This window comes from Oryctolagus cuniculus, chromosome 4, assembly GCF_964237555.1.
Source record: "Oryctolagus cuniculus chromosome 4, mOryCun1.1, whole genome shotgun sequence".
Taxonomy (NCBI): Eukaryota; Metazoa; Chordata; class Mammalia; order Lagomorpha; family Leporidae; genus Oryctolagus; species Oryctolagus cuniculus.
Window position 1 is genome coordinate 31,514,378 of NC_091435.1, and position 24,086 is coordinate 31,538,463.

At 39.1% G+C, this 24,086-nt stretch overlaps 1 pseudogene; it reads right to left on the reverse strand.

The window, feature by feature from the left end:
• Positions 1-330: 330 nt before the first annotated feature.
• Positions 331-990, reverse strand: LOC100348084 (signal recognition particle 19 kDa protein pseudogene; annotated as a pseudogene).
• Between the last annotated feature and the right edge of the window lie 23,096 nt (positions 991-24,086).

A 24,086-nucleotide genomic window follows, 5' to 3' on the forward strand; every position in this document is an offset into this window, starting at 1 on the left:
CATTAACTTACAAGGGGAACAAAATGTGTATTTCAAATCTTACTAAACCTATCTGAAACATGTTTACCTAGAGGACAAAAGGAATATAGAATTTCAAGTAAATTATGGTATAGTCCCTTGTCCATTCAACAATATTCTTTTTTTCCCACCAAAAATCTTCACTGAAGGACAAAGCAAATTCTTTCTGTATACTGTGTAAAAATCAGATAGCAACTTCTGATGTGCATTTATTTTACCATCACGTCTGATGATGAAGATGCACTGATGTTCACAGTTAAATGATGCAGGCAAAAAGCTTGTTTCCCTCAGGTACACATTAGAAGTTTCCACTCAGGGCCCTTTCAGTGGCATCACATAAACTTGAACCTCACGCCAGGTCACTTCTTTCCTTTTCCTTTTTTACTTCTCTCTCCTTTCTCCTTATTGAAGACCTGGGTTGCCGCCTCCTGCTTTGCACATCCTTGTTTTCAGTTTCAGTATCAATTCCACAGCATACAACATTGCTGAATTATGATGGGAGTTCCACAAGACAAAGGCTGCCTTCTTCCTGTTTGAGCCCGACCCAGACTCCTCTGTTTCTGTATTGAATGTCATGATTCTGTTCTCTAGAGTACATTTTATTTTTTCAAGAAATGCGTTATGTCCAACTCCTAAGCATATATCATGAATCTCAGTAGCTATAGGATTTTCAATAGACTTATTGATGGATATCTACCTCCACTCTGTAAGGGTTTTCTTAGTATTTAAGTACACACAGCAGATGCAAATAAGCCTGTCCTGATTGGCCAGGGACAGCTTGGCATGCACACCATCTCCACAAACACATACATACCACAACTCAGGAATATACCAACCGGAACCTGGAGGAGAAATTTCTGAGACCGCAGGCTCTTGCTGCGGAAGTCCTTCCTGTCCACTTCTTTCCTGGTCTAATGGCACCTCTCTCCAGCTGTGGTGGGCAGTTCTTGTATTTGAGTTTTTCTGAAACATAGCTGGGTGGCTACAATAATTGACCATGGAAATACCTGCTTAGGTTTTCTTTTTTACTCAGCTCATTTCCCTTGTTGATTCAATCCATTTTTAAAATCTTCCCTTTCTTGTGTACAAAAACATCCTAACTGATCATTTTATGTTTTAGACAGAAATCTTGTGCAAATTGAAGAAGATACAACTTCATTGAAGTTGATATAAAAATACTTAGTGTCGTAATGAAGAATAATGCAAATTGGGGTACAGAGAAGTCAACAAAATTGTTTGGACTTTATAAAAGCTAACACTATCAGTTTGTGATCTCAGAGATGGGGATTATGGTCAGCATAATGGACATACTGACTCATACTGACCCCATTGTCATGTCGAGCTCTGTGAAATAGAAACCTTACCAATATGCAGTCATCCTTCCAGAATAGTGTGGATATGCATCACAGTTGCTCACTTGTGTTTATTCACAAAGCGGATGCCATTTCAAGAAAGGACTGGGTATTTCTTACGCTCACCCGATATTCTGCTTAGTTAAAACAGTCTCTTATATCCATAGTTTTCAAAAAAATCAGCACGATTATTTTTGCCACTTGCTTTTCCTTATTATGTCCTTCGGTTTGGGATGACCCATTCCCTTGGTTTTTCTCCTGTCCCTTCTGCCTGGTCAATTTGCATTGTTCTTCAATGTCTGTCTCTTCTCTTGGTACCTCTGGTCTTACTGGTTCTTCTTGTTTATGAATTCCCAAATAGACAATGGTAACATGTTACCATTGATCATATAATTTAAAGCTCTATGTCTTCATTATCTCTCCAACGTAATTATTTCTGTGACTACTGTGCTCTTTTATATAGTGGTTAACTTACAGTGGTTGTTCAACAAGACTGTTGAGGTTGGAAAAAGCTCAGATGGGTGATTTGTAGCCAATGAAATACAAAGTAACTGGGATGGTGTGGTGGCAGTGGTAATGGAGATAAGGTTGTTATAAAGAAAGTAAACAAGTGTGGTAGTGGGAGACAGAAAGAAAAAAAAATTAGTGGATTATAAGACTTTGGTCTGTCTGGAGATTCTCTTGGTACTATCAGTGGACATGGAACATTTGAAAAGGGAGCTTGTTGTTGGAAATATAAGAGGTACTACCGGGTTGTGGAACAGCCTTAAGTGTTGACAGGGTTGTCAACTGCTACGTGGTAGTTTAAAGTCAGAGAAGGAAGTGCTACCTAAAAGCATTTCCTTTGTTAGTCTTTCAGAACACCTGCTCTGATTTCAATTATACCTTTAGTCTTGCGTATCTGCCTTACCATTCTGGGACCAAGACTCAGAAAACTGTGTTTCTCAGAGACCCATTTGCCAGCTGGCTTTGTACTGGCCCTGCCAAGAAGCACCAGAGTGACAGGAACACAGGGGGAAGGAGGGCAGGACTTTATTCTTCCTGCTTGCTGTTCATATTGCTACCACCTTGGCAGTGACAAATTGTCCCAGCAGTGATATTTTACCCCAGTAAGAACAGTTTGTCTTAATAGTGGCAATTGGTTTCAATTTCCAGCTTTGTGGAAATTCCCCTGCCAGTTTGTTGCTCCCTTCCATAGGCACCCAGAGCAGCCAGGCATGGCTTCCTCAGTAGAAGTTTCAGTCTGTTCTACAAGGTTCCTCCTCTATTAGACTGTAAATTCTGATAATCTAACCTTCTCCCTTGTATCCTCCCAGCACTACATGGAGCTGTCTTTTGTCTCTGGATAATCTTCATTACTGTCAATTGCTGCTTCACCTATGAGATATCTGTCTTACAGCCCTTATATTAAATGTTCTTTGCAGAGGTGCCCAGGGGTTTCTGTTTTCTGACTGCACCTGAAGAATATATTACTAGAAAACTATAAAAGACTAGGCAAACAGCATGAGGTTCTCCAGTATTCAGTGAGGAATACCAGGGGGATATGTATGACAAAAGCTGACATTTGTAAATGACCTTGACTGTGGTTGGATTGAGAAGTGAGAAGACAGGATGAATAAAAGCTTTTCAAAGCAGAAAAGCATGGTGAAAAGTACTCAATAATAAGAAACACAAGATATTGCAATTGCTATCATAATTATTCATAAAAGTTAATATTTGGTAATGAATTTTCAAAGGTAATTTGGATAAGATCTTGCAGGGATCTTTAATGCGAGGCTCAGTTGGCTAGACCTTTAAAAGGCCTTTGATCAGGAAGGTTGCAATATTATTAGGCAGTCAGAGGAGGAAAGGAATATATGAGAGGTGTTGAGAAAGTTTATAGGAAATACATATTATGAAATACCTATGTAATGAAATATGTACCAAATAAACATATTTTAATACCATTTCCCATATATTTTTGAAAGTATCCTTGTACTTATTGAGCTCCTGTACGTTGAAGAATATGTTGTGAATATAAATATGCTCTGTTTTACCCCAGGAATAATAAGGATGTCGTATTCTCCTATTTTTAAAATTCAAATGTAACATGTGTCTAAAGTCTCAATCATCTGATGGGCAGGACATCTCATATCAATCAGTGGGGCTAGCCCTTTATCTTCATCCAAGAACTAGAAGAAGCTTTATGTCACATTGATTTAATGTCAACTCATAGCTTATTTCACATTATTCTGTGAAAATTGGGCAAGTCACTGGTTCTTAGTTCAAGGTGGCCACTATTTCTCTCCTGTTCCTCTTGTTGCTGGGTGGCACTGGTGAAAGCTCCACAGCTTCTCTGGTTGGGTAGAGGGATGTCTCTTTATGTGGTCTTTTTTTTTTTAAACAATTTATTTATTTATTTGAAAGACAGAGTAAGAGAGAGAGAGATGGAGAGAGATCTTCCACTCACTGATTCACTCCCCTAAATGGCCACAATGGCTAAAATTAGGCCTGTCAGAAGCCAGGAGCCAGAAGCTTCTTCTGGGTCTCCCACATGGGTGCAGGGGCCCAAGCACTTGGGTCATCATCCGATGTTTTTCCCAAGCAATTATCAGGGAGCTGGATTGGAAGTAGAGCAGCTGGTACTCGAATAGAAGTGCCCTTATGGGACACTGGCATCACAGGTGGCAGTTTTACCTGCTATGCCACAGCACCAGCCCCACGTGGTCCTCTTTTTGACACAAGATACTTGTAGCTGCTTTCAGGATCAAAGTGTTTGCTTTCAGCCTCTTTGGGTCTCTACATTCACTCCCCACTCCATCAGAAATTCCACCACTTCCCATACTGTGTTGGGAGTGGAATACAGATGTTGCAAGCTCCCTGTGGTTGATGGAAAATGGGGAGATTTCAAAAAGTTTGTAGAAATGTGAATTGAAAGAAAAATATCCTTTGGTGTAAGAAACAACTTTTGGCAGCAGCAGCAGCAGCAGCAGCAGCAGCAGTTGAGGACGTGGACCCTGAGCCAAGGAACAGGGTGGCCTGCAGAAGCTGGTGAAGTGAAGTAAACAGATGTTCCCCTGGGGCTGCCAGAGAAGCACAGGGCGGACTTCACGGGGAAAGACGTTCATGGCAAAGCGCAATCAAAAGATAAGCTTATTTTAGTTCAAAGACGTTTCCAATCCATGCATACTTTTTTTATCATATGCATTTTCCATGTACTCTTTGAAAAAAAAAAAGCCTTTATAGTTTTGCTCTCATCTTGAAATTTAGCCTAGTGAGACCTCTGTTGTACTTCCAACCTAGAGAAGTATAAGGTAGCCAATCTGTGTTGTTTTAAGCCATGAAATTGGTGTTCACTGGTTACAGTAGTCGCAGGAAGCTAACGCTTCTAGAGCTGTGGCACACCTCTGCCCCCTAGAGGCTGTCTCACTTCACACCTGCTTCCTGACACAGGCTGCTTCTGTCTGCGCCAGCTTATCTGCCCCTACCCCTCTCAAACAACTCCCCAGAATAGAGACCCTAAAATAGGAGAATATTTTTATTTTCCTCAAGAAAAGCCTAGTCCTTCCAATAGGAGTCAGCAAGCTTCAGTCCACAGGCAAAACCTTACTGCGGAATTTTGAAGAATGTAGTTCTATCGGGAGACATTTGCTCTCATTTACATCGTCCATGGCTGCTCTCGTACCACGACAGCAGAAATGAACAGTTGTGACAGGGACCATATGGTCCACAAATCCTTTACAATTTACTTTCTCGTCCATGGCAGAGGAAGTTACAGTCCTCTGCTTTAGAAACAAAATTATGGCTAATCTTAGGGTGGGCACATGAGTAGGTTTGGCGGTATAGAATTTCCTTTTTAATTTTATCATATAACCTCAAAAACCAAGTCAGGACTCTCAGTAGGTGAAATCATAGGTGGTGAAGTAGACAACAGCGGCTTTGAAGCTATCGGATGCTACTACCAGAAACCTGAAAGTGTTACCTTACTTACGCAAAGGATCTTTGCAAAGGCAGTTGACTTAAGATTCTTGAGAAGGTGATTTTAGATTAACTGTGTAGGCCCTAAATGCTGTCAAAGTAGCCTCATAAGAAAGACGTAAAGTGGTATTTGATACACGCACAGAGGAGAGCACACTGTGAAGAAGAATGGAACTATTGGAATGGTCCAGCCCACATCGGAAGAATGCCAAGGAATGCCATTAGCCACAGGACGCTGGAAGGGGCGAAGGAGAGAGCCATCCCAGAACCCCAGGAGGAATCATGACCCTGCTGACACTTTGATTGTGGATTCTTGCCTCCAGGACTGTGTCACAATAAATGTCTGCTGTTTGGAAACACCAAAGTGGCTGTGATCATTTGCTATCATTGTCATCATCTGTGATTACATAGCAGCAATAGGAAATGACTGCAGGTGGAAAGAGCACTTTGAGAAGACAGTCACCTTTAAACTGGCCCATGTGATGGAAACCAACAGAAATTGCATTCCAGCTTCATTACGTCACGTAATACTTGAGTTTGGTAGGAGGAATGCAAGAGAACACACTAGGGGGGACTTACATGCTTTATAAGTATTCAAATCATTTAATGGTACAAAATGATTTCTTAGTAATACAGTCTAAATTCTTAGAGTGAATCTCTGAGTCTCACTTGTGTTTGGCAGAGAGAAAAAAATCAACGCTTCAAGTGGGACTTTGTTCCATCACTGCCTCAGTAACTGCTTACAGAATACAAAATGCCAGTTTACTTCCCCCCGTTCGAAATATATATATGTAGATATATATAGATGTGTGTGTATATATATATAGATAGATGTGTGCATATATATATAGATAGATGTATATATATCACACTGTTCCATATTATATGTGTATATATTTAAGGTAACTCTTCTACCTTATGAATATCTTTAATATGTTAAATATGCTAAATATTTAAATACTCAGGCCTGAATGACTGTAAACCATTTACAACTGACTTATTAATTGGTGCATATTTGAATTCTTTGTAACAATACTATAATTTTCCAGCTTTAATATGTACTGTCCTCTCCTGAGGAAGCTAAATATCACAAAATTACCTATTTGGAGTTTTGGCTGCTTCCTATCAAAATTCCAAAAAGTAGTTGTATGACTCATTGCACTGTACCAAATCAAAGTCAAGTTCTACAACTCGTGAATGAGGGTTAATAATCCCTGGGGAGGCAGTCAGTATACAACTCCTATGCAAATTTGTCTCACCTCTCCCTTTGATCCAGCCTCAGATGCATGCTTTGGATGTGTGCTTCCACCAGCAAACTTTGTGGTGGCCAATTCAGCAGTGTGTCCCTTCTTTCCTGTTTATCACCTCCTCCATCACATTTTTAAAGATTCCAGTTTTGCAACAGCTTCTTTATCTCAGGCTTTGCTCTGGGGAAACCCAGGCTAAGGCAGTAGGATACTGTCATCAAATGCAAGTACTGGCAGATGTTAATTTTTAAAACATTTTGTCATGCATATTTTAAATAATCACAAAACAAGAGAGAGGAATAAAATGGACCCCATGAGCTCTCCCTCTCCATATTCCCTTCACTAGTGCTAGCGTATCTTTGAAATACTCCCAGGTCCCTTGGTTTTTCTTTTTTAATTATGCATTTATTTTTAAAGTCAGAGTTGCAGAGAGAGGGAGACACAGAGAGATCTTACTTCCACTGGTTCACTTCCCAAATGGCTTCAACAGCCAGCATTGGGTCAGGCTGAAGCCAGATGCCATGAACTTCATCCAGATCTCCCATATAGATGGCAGGGGCCCAAATACTTGGGCCAACTTTTGCTGCTTGCCTAGGCCATTAACAGAGACCTGGCTTGGAAGTGGAGCATCTGGGTTGTGAATCGGTACACATATGGGATGCTGGGGTTGCAGACAGCAGCTTGACATGCTATGCACAATGCCAGTCCCAGATTCCTGGATTTCTAGAGATGGTTATCATTGGGAGTATACTGAATGGTAGCTATGTGGGATCTTCAAAATGTTCACGGAAATGCATAATATGAAAGAAGTATGCATTCCTTTCAAAATTTTTGCACAAAAATAAACTTACTATTTTTTTTTTTTGACAGGCAGAGTTGGACAGTGAGAAAGAGGCAGAGACAGAGAGAATGGTCTTCCTTTTTCCATTGGTTCACCCCCCAAGTGACCGCTAGGACTGGCGGTTTGCAGCTGGTGCACTGCGCTGATCTGAAGCCAGGAGCCAGGTGCTTCCTCCTGGTCTCCCATGCAGGTACAGGGCCCAAGGACTGGGCCATCTTCCACTGCCTTTCCAGGCCACAACAGAGAGCTGGACTGGAAAAGGAGCAACTGGGACAGAACTGGCGCCCCAATTGGGACTAGAACCCAGGGTGCTGGTGCCGCAGGCGGAGGATTAGCCTAGTGAGCCGTGGCACTGGCCTACTTGTATAGTTTTAATTGCATTCTCTTATTCACAATAAGAATGAATGTTCTTGTGTTTTCTTTTCTTTATGTCTGCTATAGTTTCAATGTGATTTATGTTTAGGAAGCTTGGTCCAATGTGGCAGTGTAGGGATAGTGGGGTGCTTAGGAGGTGTGGCCCAGTGAAAGTTATTTAGGCTAATGCACACCTGCCCTCAGAAGGGAATAAGTTAATTTTCATTGAACTTATGAATTAGGTCTTGTGATAAGGTTGTTATGATAAGATAAGCCTGGCAAATCCCCAGTTCTTTTAACTTCTGTCTGGCAGTGTGATCATCCCCTCTTGTCTGCCTTCCCATCCTCTTGATGCCATCCTATTGCCGTGGATTCGTTCTGAGAGAAGGAGCATGGTGGGGGCAAGAGGCACAGAGTCATCACACAGACCCTGGGAGTCAGGTGAAAGCAGGCCAGAGGCTAACAGCCTGCAGACTCGTTTATTTCAGTTGGTACAGCAGCTTATATAGCCGAGACAGCCAATCTGGTCAAAGGACGGTTTATGCCCTAACCAATCACAGCCTGTTGCCAGGCAGGCTCAGTTTCCAGGTGGGTTTTGAAGTCATTCCTGAGTAACGGACGCTCACTTGCTAATGGCCATCTTGGCATGGCCTTATTCCACCACACCATCCAGAATGAGATCTTCACCAGAACCAAACTGATGGCAACCCCATGGCTTTGAATCTCCAAAATTGTGAGGTAAGTAAACGTCTTTCCTTTATAAGTTACCCAGTCTCAGATATTTCATTAGAATAATAAGAAATGGACCATTCAATATCTTTTGCCCATTTTTCTATTGAACTGCTAATATTTTATTCTCATTTCTCAGAACATCTTTTATATGAAGCATATTAATACTTTACATGTGATATAACTTTTGTTCAATTTTTGCCACTTTTAGTTTGTTTTGGTGTTTTCTTGCACTTTGGGGGCATATGTGTTAAGAATATTTATTCATTTTAAAATTATTTGAAAGGCAGAGAGAAAGAGAGAGATTGATTTTTCACTGGTTTATTCCCCAAGTGCCTAAAACAGCCAGGCTGGGCCAGGCTGAAGCCAGGAGCTAGGAATTCCATCCTGATGTCCCACATGAGTGGCAGGAACTCAACATTTGGAAGCAGAGGTGGGACTTGATTCTAGGCACTCTAATAAGAGAAGTATGTGCCCCAAATGGCAACTTAGCCCACTATGCAGCAAACACCCACCCCTGGACCACAACTTTGTCATGAATACTTTAAATAGCAATTATTGGAGAAAGGATTTGTATGAGGAATTATACGAAATAAATATTGGGTGAATTAATCTTCGCTAAATACCTCATGGAAGATTTGCAGTAGAAGTATTAAAAACATCCAGTTTGCCAATTACCTCTTAACATTCAAACATCTGGCTGCTTACATGTTGTCTAATTGTCTAAGCCCTTTTGTTTCTTTGTCACATGTTTCTCCTTTCCTCTCTGCCTGTATTCTTCAACTTTTCCCTACTCTTATTGCTCTTCCCTTTCTTCCTTCTTTCCTCCCTCCCTACCTCCCTCCCTCTGGACACATTATGACTAGCAAGCAGGATGCATTAACAAGAGAGCAAATATTCATTTCTAAGCACCCAATACCTATAAGACTGCAGCTCTGACAGGTCCCGAGAGGAGAGGTATCACAGCATCCCATGTGAGGCTGTGGTCGTGTTGCCAAGGGAGATCAGTGACCAAACCTCAGAAGATGCAGACAATTGTGTGATGCACTAAAGGGCAAGTAAGAATTAACCTGTCAAAGAGGAGAGGTAGGGGTGGGTGTATGGACCAGTGGTTCCATATCGGAGTGCCTGATTCAAGTCCCAGCTCCACTGCTTCCAATCCAGCGCTCTGCTAATGCACACCCTGGCAGGCAGCAGATAAGGGCTTAAGTATTTTGGTCTCTCTCTTGTTAGGAGACCCAGAGTGGGTTACTTGCTCTTAGCTTCGGCCTGGCCCAGCCCTGGGCACTTGTGAAGTAAACAAGCAGATGGAAGATCTCTGTCTCTGTTGTCTCTCTGTCTTGCTACCTTTCAAATAAAAAGAAAATTAAATAAATATGTTTTTGAAATCAAAGGGACTAATTAGAAATTAGAACAACATCTGTTAGTGGAGAGAGGGAGTGTGCAAGTAGAAGAGAATGAGCATGAGGCAGCAACATCAATGAGAACCTAGTGAGAAGTCAGGCTAGAGAGACAGGTGAGGGGCAGACCTTGTGGGGTCTCGAAAAGCATGCAAAGGGTCTTTGTCTTTATTCTAAGAACATTGCAAAAGCATAGAAGGAGTCATACAAAGGAGAATAGATACTACTGGACCTGTTTTGAAAAGATCAATCTGACTCCTGTATGGAAAGCAGTATTGTTAAGTGTGCCCAAGTGAGAAGACAGCCAAATAGGAGGCAGGAGCTGTGCTTGAGAGCAGACAGTGGGTGGGATTAGGGGAGGTGGCTGCATGGGAGTGGAGGATCTAGCTTTGTTGACTCCTCCCACATGATCAAATTATTTTCAGCAATAATCATCCAACAAAACAACTTATTATAATAATAGTTAGATAATATACACAGGTAAGGAAGAATTTCTTTTACTGAACTTAGTATGTATGAGCCGTATCGTGCCAATTTAGAAAAATTTGCAAAGTATGTAACATGCACAAAAATAGGTAAAAACAGCTATCTATTCAATTGCTTTTATTTCTCTTTAACAGTTTGAACTTTAATTATCTGGTTATAGTTACATTATAATATATTATGTAAATAGGTTTCTTATAATTAAGTGAATTTTTATACATCAACAATGTCTGCAAAAATACAATTTCAGCAAGAGCTATGGGATAGCATGGTTACTGTGTTTAATTTTCTTGTTATTTTCCTAGTTTTTAAAAAAGTTTTTTTTTAATTTATTTGAAAGACAGAGTTACAGAGAGAGGAGAGATAGAGACAGAGAGAGAGGGTCCTCCATCTGCTCAAATGGTCACAATGGCCAAAGTTGAGCTGATCTGAAGCCAGGTGCCAGGAGCTTATTCTGGGTCTCCCACATGGATGCATGGCCCAAAGACTTGGGCCATCCTCTGCTGCCTTCTCAGGTGCACCAGCAGGGAGCTGGATCAGAAGTGGAGCAGCCAGGACTCGAACTGGCTCCCATATGGGATGTGTGTGCAGCAGGCCAGAGTTTTAACACACTGTGCCACAGCACTAGCCCCCTTTTTTGCTAGTTTTAAAATGAGGAACATCTTAAATGTAATGAAACAATTCAATATGAATAATGAAATCAAATATACTGAACAAATAAAAATATTATACATAATGGTTCACACTGTTTTACCATTTAATGTTTTTTTAAAGATTTATTAATTTATTTTAAAATTGTATTTAAGATTTACAGATTTCATGTATACAGGTTTAGGGACATAGTGATACTTCCTACCCTACCTTCCCTCCTGTTCATCCTCCCATCCTTCCTCCTCCTTCTCCTAGTTCCTCTCCAAATTTTTATAATGATCTACTTTATTTCCTTTATACTCATATGATTAACCCTACACTAAGTAAAGAGTTCACTAAATAGTAAGAAGAAAAAAAAATACTGTTCAGGGCTGTAAACAACCATTAAAGCTCAAAATGTCAAATTCACTCCTATATGTTGCATTTTGGGTACTCTATTAGTTACTACAGATGGTGGAAAACATATGATATTTGTCTTTTGGGAACTGGGTTATTTCACTAAGTATAAGGGTTTCTAGTTGCATGCATTTTGTTGCAAAAGACTGGGTTTCTTTCTTTCTTTCTTTCTTTCTTTTTCTTTTTTTTTTTTTTTTTTTTTTGACAGGCAGAGTGGATAGTGAGAGAGAGAAACAGAGAGAAAGGTCTTCCTTTTGCCGTTGGTTCACCCTCCAATGGCCGCCACTGCTGGCACGCTGCGGCCGGCGCACCGCGCTGATCTGAAGGCAGGAGCCAGGCGCTTCTCCTGGTCTCCCATGGAGTGCAGGGCCCAAGGACTTGGGCCATCCTCCACTGCCTTCCCGGGCCACAGCAGAGAACTGGCCTGGAAGAGGGGCAACCGGGACAGAATCCGGCGCCCCGACCGGGACTAGAACCTGGTGTGCCGGTGCCGCTAGGTGGAGGATTAGCCTATTGAGCCGCGGCACTGGCCAGACTGTGTTTCATTCTTTTATAGCTGAGTAATGTTCCATAGTGTATATATACTATAATTTATTTATCCAATCATCAGTTGATGAACATCTGAGTTGATTCCATATCTTAGCTGTTGTGAATTGAGCTGCAATGAACATGGGAGTACAGATCACTCTTTCATATTCTGATTTATTTTTCTTTGGTAAATTTCCTCAAGTGGGATTGCTAAGTCATATGGTATACCTATTTTCAGCTTTCTAAGGTATCTCTATACTGATTTCCACAATAGCTGTACTAGTTGACATTCCTGCCAACAGTGGATTAGGATATCTTTTCCCTCACTTAATTGCCAGAATTTGTTGTTTGTTAGTTTTTGTATGAGAGCCATTCTGAGTGAGGTAAAACCTCATTGTGGTTTTGATTTGCATTTCCCTGAAGGCTAGTGATCCTGAGCATTTTTTCATGTGTGTGTTGGCCATTTGAATATCCTCTTTTGAAAAATGCCTATTCCAATCCTTTGCCCATTTCTTAACTGATTATTTTGTTGTTAAGTTTCTTGAGCTCCTTATAGATTCTGAATATTAATCCTTTATCAGTAGAATAGTTATCAAATATTTTCTTCCATTCTGTCAGTTGCCTTTTCACTTTGCTGAGAGTTTCTTTTGAGGTGTAGAATATTATCAGCTTGATGTAATCCCATTTATATATTTTTGCTTTGATTGCCTCTGTTTCTGGGGTCTTTTCCAAGAAGTCTTTGCCTATGCCAATGTCTTGCAGAGTTTCCCTAATATTCTCCTCTAGAAATTTGATAGTATCCAGTTGTAGAGTTAGATTCTTGATCAATTTTGTGTTGATTTTTGTATAAGATGTAAGGTAGGGGTCCTGTTTCATACTTCTACATGTGGAGATCCAATTTTCCCAGCAACATTTGTTGAAGAGACAGTCCTTTCTCCAGGGGTTGTTTTTAGCTCATTTGTCAAATATTTGTTGGTTATAGATACATGGATTGGTTTCTGGAGTTTCTATTCTGTCCCATGGTCTACATTTCCATTTTTGTGCCAGTACCAGGCTGTTTTAATTTTAACTGCCCTGTAGTATGTCTTGAAATCTTGTATTGTGATATCTCCAGAGTTGTTTTTGTTCTATAAGATTGCTTTAGCAATCTTGGGGTCTCTTTGTATTTTTATATGAATTTTAGCATCTTTTTTTCTAGATCTGAGAAGAAAGTCATTAGTATTTTGATTGGGATTGTAGTGAATCCATAAGTTGCTTTGCATAGTGTGGACATTTTTATCCTATTAATTCTTTCAATACACAGATATGGAAGATTCTTTAATTTGTGTGTTTCTTTTCTATTTCTTTCTTTAATGTTTTGTAATTTTAATTGTAGAGATCTTTCATCTCCCTGGTAAAATGTTTTCCAAGGCATTTAATGTTTTCTATAGATATTATGAGTGGGATTAATCTTAGATATTCTTTCTCAGCCATGATATAGTCTTTGTATACAAAGGCTATTGATTTTTGTGTATGAATTTTATATTCTGCCACTTTACCAAACTCTTTTATGAGTTCCACTAGTCTCTTAGTGGTATCTATCAGTGCTCCAATATATACAATCATGTATCTGCAAATAAGGATAATTTGACTTCTTCCTCCTTTCTCATTTGTATCCCTTTGATTCCCTTTCTTGCCTAATGGCTCTAAGTCTTCCACAACTAAAGGACATCCTGGTGTGGTTATGGATTTTAGTAGAAATTCTTACATCTTTTCCCCATTCAATAGGATGCTGGCTGTGAGTTTGTCATAAATTACCTTGACTGTGTTGAGGAATGGTCCTTCTTTACCCAAATTACTTAAGGTTTTCTTCATGAAAGGCTATTGTATTTATTCAAATACTTTCTCTGCATCTATGGAGATAATTATATGGTTTTTATTTAGTTTGTTAATATGATGTACTGCTTTTATTGAATCGTGAATGTTGAATCATCCCTGCATACTAGGGGTGAATCTCACTTGGTCTGGGTGAATGATGTTTATCATGTATTGCTGGATTTGATTAGCTAGGGTTTTGTTAAGGAATTTTGCATCTATGTTCAGAGATATTGGCTATAGTTTTCTTTCTCTGTTGTATCTCTTTTTCTGATTTAGGAATTAAGATGATGCTGGCCTCCCAGAAGTAGTTTGGGAGGATTCCCTCCCTTTCAACTGTTTTGAATCACTTGAGAAGAATTGGAATTAGTTCTTTAAAAGTCTGGTAGAAATAATAAGTGAAGCCATCTGGTCCTGGGATATTTTTTTATTGAGAGGATGTTTATTAATGATTCAATTTCCATCTTGGTTATTTGTCTATTTAGGTTTTCTATGTCTTATGACTCAATGTTGGTAGATTTCATGTGTCCAGGAAGTGTCCATTTTTCCTACATTTTCCAATTTGTTGGTATATAGCTCTTTGCAGTAATTCCTGATGATTATTTTTATTTATGTGGTATCTGTCTTTAAATTTCCTTTTGCATCTCTGATTTTATTGAATTGGATCTTCTGCCTCCTTTTTTTGATTAGTTGGGCCAATGGTGTATCAATTTTGCTTATTTTTTCAAAAAACAAGCTTTTTTTCACTCATCTTTGTATTTTTTTATTTTCAATTTTGATTATTCCATAATTTTAATTATTTTTTACTCCTATTAATTTTGGGCTTTTCTTAGGTATTTGAGATGGATTGATAGTTCATTTGTTTGATGTCTTTCCAACTTTTTGATGTAGATACCAATTGCTCTAAACCTCCCTCTTAACACTGATTCTCCTGTATCCCATAAATATAAAATAGGTTGTACTGTCATCATTCATTTCCAGAAATTTTTTTATTTCCCTTTTGATTTCTTCTATGATCCACTGTTCATTTAAGAGCATGTTGATCATTCTTCCTGGGTTTTCTTATTTTCTAGAGAAATTATTATCAATTTCCAGCTTCATTCCATGGTGGTTAGAGAAGATGTATGGTATGATTTCAATTTTTATTTAAATTTGAGAGACTTGCTTTATGGCCTAGCATATCCTAGAGAAAGTTCATGCACTTTCTTGGAGGCAGTAAATAGATGGGTCTTGTTTTTTAATCTATACAGCCAGCCTGTATCTTTTTTTTTTTTTTTAGATTTTATTTATGTATTTATTTGAGAGGGAGATAGTTACAGACAGTGAGAGGGAGAGACAGAGAAAAAGGTCTCCCATCTGCTGGTTCACTCCCCAGGTGGCTGCAACGGCCGGAGCTGAGCCAATCCAAAGCCAGGAGCCAGGTGCTTCTTCCCAGTCTCCCGTGTGGGTGCAGGGGCCCAAGAACTTGGGCCATCTTATACTGCTTTCTCAGGCCACAGCAGAGAGCTGGATTGGAAGAGGAGCAGCTGGGACTAGACCGATGCCCATATGGGGTGCCAGCACCACAGGCAGAGGATTAACCTAATGTACCATGGTGCCAGCCCTTAGCCTGTATCTTTTAATTGGAGAATTTAGGCCATTTACATTCAAGGTTACTATTGATAAGTAACAACTTGGCCCTGACATTATTCTGTAAATATTCCTATTCATTGCTTGTTATTTCCTTGTATTTTTAATGGGAGCTTTTCTGCCTTCACATTCTTTCATAATGATGACTATCTTACTGTGTTTCTGTGTGTAGCACATCCTTAAGCATAATTTGCAAGGCTGGATAAGTGGTGAAAACTTTTTTAATTTCTGTTTGTTGTGGAAGGTCTTTATTTCGCCTTCATTCACAAATGAGAGCTTGTCAGGGCACAGTATTCTGGGTTGCCATTTTTTTTTCTCTTAAGAGTTAGAATATGTCTTTTCATTCTCTCCTAAACTGTAGGGTTTCTGATAAGAAGTCAGCTTTGAGTCTACTTGGAGATATTCTGATGGTAATTTGGCATTTCTCTCATGCAGTTTTGAATCTTTTTTATGTTTTACTGTTGAAAGTTTGACTACAATGTGTCTTGGTGAAGATCTTTCCTGGTCATGTCTATTAGCAGTTTTATGTGCCTCATGTAGTTGAACATCCATTTCTTTCCTCAGATTAGGGAAATTTTCTGTTATTATTTCACTGAATAGACCTTCTAATACATTATCTCTTTCCACAGCTTCAGGAACTCCTAAGACCCATATATTGGGTCATTTGATATTATCCCATAAATTTCCAACACCGTTTTGAATTTTTCTAATTTCTTTTTTATCTGACAAAAATTTCCTAAGATTTGTCTTTTCACTCAGATATTCTTTCTTTTGCCTCACCAAGTCTGTTGTTAAGGCTTTCTATTGAATTTTTTCAAACCACAAACATTTTAATGGCTTATATATTTGGATGATATACCTTCTGCACATGCTTCCACCAAAACAAAAAAGGAAAAGCTAATGAAGTTCGTTTCCACATAAGGCAAATGACAAAATTAATCCCATTTACATAGTCAAGGTGACAAGGAATGTTTTCCCGGCTTTTGCTAGTTTTCTTTGCTATCACATCTCTACAAATTATAGGGGCTCAACCACATTAACCATAACAGAAAATTCTACTATTCCGCAAAATTAAATTGTTAATTCTAACTTTTATTTTTATACAATTTGCAGAATGGACTTGAAATGATTGTGATAGGTTTTAATGGCTGCAATAAAGCCAGGATCCAGGAGATTTTTCTGGGTTTCCCACTTGGGTGGCAGCAGACACATTAGCAGGGACCTTGATCAGAAGTGGAGCAGCTGGAATTCAAACTGGTGCCCATATGGAATGCCTGTGTGGCAGGTAGAGGCTTAACCTGCTGTGCCACAGTGCCGGTCCCTGCTCTTTCCACTTTAACTGATGGCTTTACCTTGGACAAGATTTACAAATCAATCTGAATATGTATTTGTACCAAGGAAGTATTATAAAGCAGAGACATCATGAGGATAAGATCTGTAGGAAAATTCTACTTCATAGAATTCCTTAAATGGAATACATTTGACTCTGTTGAATAGGTTGAAAATAGAGGTCAGAGAAGATGGATCAAAATTCAAACAGTTTGCTTATCTGCAGGAACTAATAATGGAGATGAATATTTTTCTTTGTAGTTGCCAGAGGAACCACCTATGCCCATATGGAGAGGGAAACTTGTGGGATAACCCAATTAATGATCATTCCTAAAATGTCCATTTGAAAACATTTTGAAGGTTTTTAAATTAAGAGTCACCAGATCCACAAAAATGTTACATTTTCCAATAATCTGTAAGAATTTAATACAAAGGGCTAAGACACAAATGGGGATTATTATAAAAAAAAAAAGTCAAGCAGCATAATACTTTTTAAATTCTATTTTACCAAGTGGTAGCTCTACTATATCAATAAATGCCGGAGGTTGATAGGAAGTCATATACACACAAAGAAGCATAGATTTTTTTGATTATTAAATGCTGACATGTTTGCTAATAAATCATTCATTGATTCTGTAAAATATTTATCGATGTGGAATTAATGCCAGACTCTGGGCTCTGTAGTGGTCCCAGCCCTCCCAGGAATTATGGGTGAGTTGTGATGCAAACAGAAATGCTCCGGGAGCTTTTAGGTATGGATGCCTGTCTTTACTCATTTGTTCCTGAATCTGTTCCTTGTATTTTTCCACCTCTGCTCTGTGTCTCAGGAGACCTGAATTTTCAGGCTACATTTTCCAGGCTTAGCAGGGTTTTGAAAGGGTTTGGCTGAAGAGAGGCAGTAAAGGGAGACTGGAAGGTGGGAGAATTGGAGACGTCAATATATTTGTCCTCTTGTCCTCAGGTAGCATCTGTGGACATAGCTGTGTCTCTTCCATGACTCCCAATCCTGTTCGGCAGACTTCACTTCTGGTCTCTGATGTGGGCTGTCAGAAGCGTTGAATCTTTATATCTCTTCCCAATCCGCATTTGGTGATAATTTGGTCACTTGAAATTGGCCACAATGATGCACTTACACCAGAGAAATGGACAAATAGGTATTTTTCCCCTCCAGAGAGCTGGATGTTAAAAATTTACCTGTATACCAATGGTTCTAGTAATTTCACTTCTTTTAGTTGTTCTTTAAACTCTAAAGATGGTGCTTGGTTTTCTGCTGTTGTTATTCCCTCAGTTGCCTCAACTTTTCAAACCTTTCTTCAATTGCATAGTTAGCTCCTTGTATTAAATCCTCCTTACTGGGATACCTAGAATAGTTAATATTTCTCTAATAGTATTAAATGTTAACAAAGCAACTAATCTGGACCTGGAATTAACCCACTACGCCACAACCCCAGTCCCTGTACCTATTTCTAAACAATAAAATGGATATAACTTGGTCATAGGATGAGGAGATAAAGAAGAGGCATGATTCAGCCTCAGGTCTAGATTTTTGGTTTGAGAATGTAGCCAGGTAATGGCAATTTGTTAGGAGTGACAGGAGGCAGGCTTGGGGTAGATGTAGAAATGAAGAATTTGAGTTGCACATGGGATACCCAAGAGAGGATCTCAAGTAGAGCTTCATGGAATCTCGAACACAAGGGAGATCTCTTGACACCCTCTTCCTCTTTCTGATCTCTCAATTGCTTTTCTCATCACATTATTCTCTCTTTTGTACCTTCATAATACAAATCCTGGTTTTATGTTTATATACTCTATTCCCTCCCGCTGTAGAAAACCTGCCTTCCAAAAGCTCACATTCCCCACCAGATTCAGCTGGCCATCTCTCCCCCCTTCATAGGTGCTTTGGTTTCCACAATAGCCATTTCCGCTTCCTCCCTTCCCATGCTTCCTCCATCCATTGAAATCTGGCTCCCAATTCTACTCATCTGCAGCTGATCTTGGCAAACAACAATTTATTGCCAAACCCAACTGGCTCTCAGCTCTGAGCTGGCCAGAGGTGATAAATTCTGATGAGTGGCCAGTACATAGCAAATATTCAGTAAATGAGTACAGTTACTGTTATGGTTAAGCTGAATTATTTTTTAATGATATTGCTAAATTTATTTTTTCTCAAGAGGAATTATCTTTACAATTTATCACTTATGAGATCATCTCCTTTTTAAATGAATTTTTGTATCAAATTATCCTTAAAACAACTGGAGAGCAGCAGGTGTTTGCTGTAGTAGTTAAGATGCTGCTTGGTACACTCACATCCCATGTCAGAATTCTTGGGTTTAAGTTCCAGCTCTGCTTCCAGTTCCAGCTTTCAGCTAAAACACATCCTGAGATACGGTGGAGATGGCTCAAGTAGTTGGGTCTTTCAGTCTGGCCCAGCTTGACCCCTTGCAGATATTTGGGGAGTGAACATGTGGATGTGAAAGCCTTCTCTATTATCTGTCTCTCTTTCAAGTAAAACAAACAAAAACTGGAGAAAAATATCCATTACTTAGGGTCTTATGAGAGGTATAAAAAATAAACTCCATAAAAATTGACTAAAATTTGTCACTTCCCAACTAGTTTTTTTTTTTTTTTTTTCATTACAGAGAGCTTCAAAGAATGTAAATTGCCACAGGGAAATGATAGGTTAAAACATTTTCCTTAAAACATTCTGTTTAAATAGCTAGTAATCTTTAGTAAGGAACAGAAATGAAGAATAAGGGTCATTTACTAACTGCTATGTTTGATTTACAGTCCAGTAGTTGCAAAGAATTAGTGTTGCGTTTATATTTCAATAGCTCACCGCATGAAAGGCGTGCTATCGTGATGAGCACACACTTAAATCAGAGCCTTGCTGAAGTGCAAAAGGGAAAATGCTTTGATAGGACAGTGTGATCTAAGTCTCCAGTCTCTTCTTTCAGAGGAAGGAACACAACCTACAAATGAGATATAATACCTTTTTATTTATTTGTTTTCATTTTACTTTTTAAAAGAGCCCTTTCCACTTTGTATGCACTTTGAATTTTGAAGCTCAGTATTTGCCTTGTGGACAACTGTAATCATATATGCTCAGACTTAATCTTGTGTCACAACAGATAAACCTCATTCTCTGAAGCAGAAAAACTGCAAGACAATCTTGAATTTGTTAGTAACTGAGTAATCTCTGTAATGCAACACCTGAGGACAGACTGAGTGAACACTTGGAGGTTTCTTTTAAGGGTTCACTTATGTTTAATCGAAGATTATAATGACTGCAATGATCATTCTCACTTTGATCCCAAATTAAGCCTTAAAGTGGACAGAATTATAGGTACAATCCCAAATCAACTCTAAGGCATAAATGATCTATTATTTTAATAGGCATAAAGAGATGTGACCTGGTACCATGTCCATCTGAAATGCTTACCCATAATCTCTCTTTCATCCCATGAAAAAGATGTAAATAAATAAAACGTATTTCACAATGAAACCTGTCTTGATACACTGAGGTGTTGAGTGAACAAGTTCATTTAATAAGTGTCATATCTGCTCCTATATCTTCTCTTGTACTGTTCTTAGTTTTTCCTTTGTGCCCCTTTTCATGTAATTTAACTTAAATTCATTCAATTAGGTTGCATGTAATGGCAGATTTAAAAATAGCAAATGTCCAGTCATATAAACATACAAAAGAAAGAAATAAAACACATTAGAACATAGTTAAAAACATACCTACACACAAAAACATGGAGATTGTTTTGGTGATCCCTTTAAAAACTTAGAAAATACTCAGATGTTGCTGTCTAATAGAGGACTTAATTTGAGTATTTTTCGTCCTTGACATAACTTGGAGAACGAGTAATTGCTGGAGTGTGAATGCATCCCCACAATTCATGTACAGGATGTTTGATTCCCACTGCAGGGATGTTGGGCATAATTGAGAGGTGTTTGGGTCATGGGATGGAAGCAAGTATGAGTGGATTATCACAGCAAAGAAGCAACTATTGCATGAGTGGACTTTTCTTTTTAAAGATTTCTTTATTTATTTGAGAGGCAGAGAGGGAGAGAGGGAGAGAGGGAGGGGGGAGAGAGGGAGAGGGGGAGAAGGAGAGAGAGAGAGAGAGAGAGAGAGAGAGAGAAAGTCTTCCATCTGCTGGTTCACTCCCCAAATGGCTGCAATGGCCAGAGCTGGGCTGATCCATAGCCAGGAACCAGGAACTTCTTGGTTTTCCCATGTGAGTGCTGGGGCCCAAGGACTTGGGCCATCTTCTACTGCTTTCCAGGCCATAGCAGAGAATTGGATTGGAAGGGGAGCAGCTGGAATATGATCTAGCACCCATACAGGATGCCAACACTGCAGGCGGCAGCTTTACCCATTACACCACAGTGTCAGCCCCTGTGAATTTCTTTAATTCATGCATTTCCTTCTGATTATTTCTGAGTAACCCTACAATTAATTTTTTGAATTCCATTTCTAGCATTTCATCAATCTCTTCATCTTTACATTCTAGTATTTAAGTGCTGTTGTGTTGCTTTTGGGTAGTCATGTTGTCTTCCTTATTCTTGTTTCTTGAAGTTCTGTATTTATTTTTAGGCATTTGTGGAGATACTTTTTTGTTGTTGTTTCCTCTAATGGCTTTTATCTTTGGACTATGTCTCTGTGGCTTAGTGGAGTGTCTGCTGTTTCAGTGAACACGCAGAGATGTGTGCTAGGTGTGGCCAGGGAGCTCTGTTCAGTGCTCCAGGGTGAGCGGAGTGTCCAAGGTGACACAAAAGTCGGACATGGTAAATTTCCTTTTTTTATTAGAAGAGAGGGTTTGATCAGCTCTGTTGGCATAATGTTATGCTCATCTCCTCTCCAAGGTGATCAATGCCCATGTGCTAGTCTCAGTGCGTGCAATATTCATGCACACTGCCACGTTCTCTGATTTTACAGAGAAAGTTTTTAAGGTTTCACTCTTAACTGTATTGATTGCTGTAGTCTTTTGAGTAATAACTTTCGTATCTATCAGAATTTCCTGCATGAAATAGAAATCACGTTAGATAGTACACACAGAGGAAAATTTAATAGGCACAAATCATTGTATGGGCTTGAGCTGGGAGTGAAGTTTCAGCATCACCCATCCACGGGTGTCATTAGGGGCCGGATCAGTGCCTTGCAGCTCCTGCTATGGCTTCTGTCACGGCTGCAGTTGCCTCATACCACAAATCTGGTACCAAGACAGGATGGCAATGAATAACAAATAAACAAATACTGTTGCTTCTTGCTTGTTAACCACTTCTGCCAAGGCGAGATGACTCCTGCTCTCAAATCACTCTGGGTGCAGTAAAAGCCCCTGTCCTAATTTTGACAGATATAAGTTTAATATAAAGATTCTTAAACTGAATGTAAATTTAATAATATATCTCAAAAGGAAAAAAAAAATACTGAAAACCTAAGTTATGGAAGGAGCAATTGCAGGCAGAAGTGACTATTGGTAGGTCTAGGTGAATAACAAAGAGGCTGGCATTTAGAAGCTTTGAAGAAGGAACGTGTGGAGGTGTGGCCTGCGTCTGAGTAGGTGGAGCTGGGGCCTGGTTGCTCTGAGAAGGAGGAGTGAGGCTATTTTATAAGTCTGGGGAGGGGGTTGTGGATCTCAACCAGATTTAACTGCACTTGAAGACAGGAAGTGCCTCAGCCAAGGCTGAAATATTATCAGAATAGGAAAGAGTTAATACAGCTGGTCTGATGTTGCTCTTTGGAGGGTTTATTTGTGAGGGTGGTCCTTGACCGGCACCTGAATACTTGACCTTGGGATTTTACCTATGACATCAAATAATAAGGCTGTTTTGTGTGCCTTTGGCCACTGAGCCCTGCTGTAGCAGCTTGCCTAGATGGTATAAACTGTGATTTGTGGTGAATTCCTACATCCTTCTGGATGACTGGCACTTGAGTAATATGGTTGATTGTGTAGGAGGAAAGTACCAATGTGGTCCGCCTCTAATACAAACCCCACACTCCAGTTAAGTGGGTCTCCTTGGGCAAAATCACAAAACATACATCGTGGCATTTGCTGCTAGAACTAGGAACACGTTCCATGAAGTCTTCTCGAACTGGCACCTAGGCAGGAGAACTTTGCAAGCTTTTGCCTGGACTCTTCTAGATGTTTGTGTGTCTTTTTCTTTTGGTCCTCAACCACCTGTGTTCTATTTTTATTTTTATTTTTATGTCTTAGAATTTTTCCCAAGTGTGGGGAGTGATAGCATACATCTTAAAACTTTCATGGTTGGATCCCTATTCAGGCTATCTTTTCTGTCATCTTCTATCAAGCTAATGAATCCTAAACATTGATTTTTTTTTCTTTATCTGGGGTATAATTTGTCCTCAATAAAATTATTCAATTTTAAGTGTACAATTTAAGTTTTGGAAAATACACATAGTATAGTTCCTGCAATAATCATCAAGTAGAACATTCAATATTCCTAACAAAATTTCCTTGTGCTCCATTCCTAACTCATTCCATCCCTAATGTCACGTATTAGTTTGTATATCATTATATTTCTTTCTTTCTATAACTCCATATAAGTGAAATTATACAGTATGCAGATTTGGCCACTTAGCATTCACTTAGCACAGTGATTTTGAGACTCATTGGTGCTGTATTTAGAAATAGCTTCTTTGTATTGCTGAATGTCTTTCCTTTGGATATAACATAATTTTAGCCACTATCCAGTTAGTGGGTCTTTGGGTAAGTTCCATATTTGGCTGTTATGAATAAAGTTGCTATAAGTGTGATTTGTTTATAAGCATTTGTAAGGAAATAACTGCTTATTTTTCTTGGCTAAATGTATAGGAGTAGGCATGCTGTGTCATATGTTAGGTTGTAGATTAGCTTTATCATAGTTCAGCTGCTTTCCAAACCATGGCACAATGTTGCATTCCTATCAGCAATGTATAAGCCATGGAGTTACTCCAAATCCTCCCTATTACCTGGTATTGTCAGTTCCATGAACCATAACTATTTAAGGGGATAGGTAATAGCACTAGACTATGGCTTTAATTCGCATCTCTCCAATATTTATACTTATTGGCATTCATGTACCTTTAGTGAGGTATGTATTCAAACTATAAAGCAAAGGTCGACAAATCCAACAAAATAAATATTTGGATTTTCAAAAGACAGTGTGAAGAAAAATGAAAAAAGAAAAAGTTCAAAATAAATATCTCACAAAATATTTGTGTTTAGAATATGTAAACACTTCAGACAGCACAATAAAAATGCAATCCTATAAAAAAGGAAGTAAAATATTTGAGCACATACTTTTCTGC